This window comes from Haplochromis burtoni, unplaced genomic scaffold (genome assembly GCF_018398535.1).
Source record: "Haplochromis burtoni strain Fernald_Lab_line unplaced genomic scaffold, NCSU_Asbu1 Contig_82, whole genome shotgun sequence".
Taxonomy (NCBI): Eukaryota; Metazoa; Chordata; class Actinopteri; order Cichliformes; family Cichlidae; genus Haplochromis; species Haplochromis burtoni.
The window spans coordinates 669093-672498 of NW_024582443.1; the positions used below are offsets into that span (position 1 = coordinate 669093).

General features: G+C 36.6%; 1 non-coding gene across 1 annotated transcript; it reads right to left on the bottom strand.

Moving 5' to 3' along the window:
• Positions 1-3040: 3040 nt before the first annotated feature.
• On the bottom strand, positions 3041-3113 carry trnar-acg. Its single transcript has one exon. It is a non-coding gene; the product is annotated as a tRNA-Arg (tRNA).
• Positions 3114-3406: the final 293 nt, after the last annotated feature.

A 3406-nucleotide genomic window follows, 5' to 3' on the forward strand; every position in this document is an offset into this window, starting at 1 on the left:
TTTTGTGCTTAATGTTGTAATTGGCAGATGATATATCGTAATTTCTTTGGTTGCTTTTAATTCACCATGAGAGAGACAGGTCTAGTGTGAAAGGAAATTTCCATCCATCCCCGTTACATCACCCAGATGAACTGTGGTTTTTAATTCATCGTATTTCACCCCAAACAATATTTATGCCCCAAATTCTTTAACACATGTTTGTATGTAAGTACAATTTAATAAATCGGGAAAATAATAATTCCTCAACATTTATAGATTGAGTTTACGGTATACCAAGCACATTCTCCTTAATGATAAATTATTTGAATAAATAAACCTTTGATTTTATATATTTCAGCTGCATTTTACTCAAAATGATTGCTTCATGTTTATGAGTCTGTTTTTTACCGCACGTTCATGAAACAAATCCCAGTCAGCCCTGACGTACTTGCCTACTTGCCTTGACTAATAATTACACATTATTCAGCAATATTTGGCTTAAAACACGCCACTTTAAAATGGTGACCATGGTAATTACCTGCTTAACATCATCATATTAGCTTTATTATTGGCAGCTTGTCAGCGCAAAGAGCGCAGAGCTACAATCATGGCTGAAGACCTCTCAGTCTAGTTATGATATTCTGTAACATGCTTTAAATTCACCAACATTTCCCAGCGAAACTGCAAATCAAATCCCTGTCAAGTCAACTTGACAGGAATATTTACTCCAAAGTAGCTTTAACCTTTCGGTCTAATCTAACGTCTGCATTCGGGTAGGAAAAGTGAAAAATCAATCAAAAGCATCCTTGACATAAAAATCTGTAAATCACGTCCACGCCAAAACCAAACTGCGTTAAATAAACAAATAAGAAACTCTGTTTTTTTAATCATTGTCTAAGCATACCATTTATTCCATGATGGAAAACACTGCTTTGCGATTATTTTTCTTTTTAGAGGTGGAACTATAATTTAGCTCCAAGCTGACAAAACAGAACATTTAAAATAGACTTAAAAAATAAAACAGTGCAATTACATTCCTCCCACAATTCAGCTGAAGGACTAACTGGATATCTGCTTTATAGTATTAACTTTATTTATTAATAATTTTGCAATCATGAAGCAATGAAGTGAAGCTTGCTTTCTTTTCTTTTTTTGTTGAAACACTGCAAATCGAGCTCTTAAAGTGTTTCTCCTGAGAACTGTTTTAATTAAATGCATGCAAACATCAAACATGTCTTAATATTGTGGGCTTGTATAAAGGGGGAGAGGGCACGGGTAATTCAATTCCAGGATCAATAAGTCATTGGGGTTGTTCTAAAACAGATATGTCCCCCTGGAGGTGTACATTAAGACTGTAAGCTCTGATTTAGTGTTGGGCCCTGTTGTTTGTTTGTTGCACCCACAGTTCCTCTTCTCTCACCTCTCAGCATCGATTGCATTCCACCCCTTTGGATTTTTTTTTTCCAAATAAATAACTCCCTCTATGCTTCAAAGGACCTGGATTGCTTCTTTGTTCTCTGTGCATGTGAGTGTGAGAGTTTTCATGTTCTCATCTATGTTTGTCCCTGGGTATATTAGTTGTAAGCAGCAGATAGTCTTAGATCACACTCCGTGTTAATATTCACCTCAGACAAAGTTTTAAAGGCACGTTTTTAATCGAGGGGAAAAAAAAAAATAGTTTAACATATCACACAGGCTGATTCATCTGTGAGAATTTATTTGAATTTATTTGTGAGTAAAAGAGAGGAGAGAGAGAAAAAATCAACAATATTTCCTTCAACAGCTGGTGTAGATTAATCTCCGTCCTCGCAAGACGGGGGGAAGGCGTAAAGTTCCAAAATCAAAGTCTTGCAGGTGCAAAATTGAATCTTAAATGTAAATTGATTTGGAGATCAAACATTCTCCAGCCCCTCTATCATTTTAATCAGGCGAAGTCGAGACACTGGTAGAGTAGAGAGGTGCTTGAAATTCTGAATTCACCAAATGCATCTTCCAACCTTGATTAAGGGTGCGAGCGTGCGGAGGAGGGAGGGGGCTCAGCTGCTGTTGTCGCGCTTTTGGGCCAGGTTGAAGAACGCGATCACTGTGGAGTTGTTCGTGTTTGGTGGCCGTATTGGTCATGTGAGGTCTGCAAAGTTGGTCGAGGAATTACACCAACTTTCTAGCGCTCACTTTGTGCAAGTTAATCAAAGAGGCAGTGCAGAGTTATAGGAACAAATGACCGGAGTAAAGATTAAATCATCCTATATTGAAAAAGAGCACAATTATCCCTTATCTGCAGTAGTAACTCTTTCAGAATAAAAGTTTTGTAAGTCTAGTACAGACACAGAACACAAAATATACATCAAATAAATATTTCTTACTGATTTTTTTCCCATATGGCTCGCATGCAGCTAAATACTTAATTATAAATTTAATCTTTTTGATTGCTTGTTAACTGTTTTGACAGATGTTTGGATCGGCTGACAGACATTTAGGAAAAGGAATTATTTTTGCACCAAAACTGTGTCTGCAAAGTCTGAAAGCATTTGGCAAAATAGTTACTGAAACTTTTATTTATTAATTTGTATTTATGATTTAAGACCACAGGCTGATATACTTGATCACGCTGAGAAAAGCAGAAAAATATCGATGGTAGATGCTAAAAACGGGTAATTTTTAACCCACTGCAATATGGCTGCAAGGAAAATTGATACTATCATAGTATATTATATAGCATAACACAACTTTAGTGGCTATTAATGAGATGCTACTGCCATAAAAATTAAATCAGTTGATATAGATGCATAAATGCTAAAAATCTGTATTGTTAGCGTGTTTCTCGGTAGTTGCTAGGCAACATGATGAAGTCATATATATTGATGACATAAGATGTACACACATGAGAAGTTTGGTTCCTCAACTCCTGATGATATTATAGTAACAAAACTGGAAACGAGGTAACAATTTTGCTGTTTTGGTATGGAACTCTAATCTTCGATGATGAAGTAATGTGCTAAAAACACTTGCTTTTATCTGGAGCCATAAATCCAGGATTTAAGATTCTTCTGGATTCAAGAATTGAGCCAGCCAGGAGTCGAACCTAGAATCTTCTGATCCGTAGTCAGACGCGTTATCCATTGCACCACTGGCCCACCTGGTGGGTGTCCCTACATTGTCCTTTCTTCACAATCAAAATGTGGTGTCGATTTATTTAAAGATACATGTATGTATGTTCAATTTGTTTTCCAATGGGAAAAGTAGTTTGGCTTTTTATCTAGAAAGCCAGGGTGATGCTAACTGTGGATTGGCCAGATGAAAGAGTCATCTATGCAGCACTTGACTCACCCAAATCCCACACAGGACTAACATTTTTACAGTTTCTTTATTCGTATGCTTTTTTATTTGACAGCTCCTAGTTTCCTGGTTTCTTGCATGATGAAGAAAA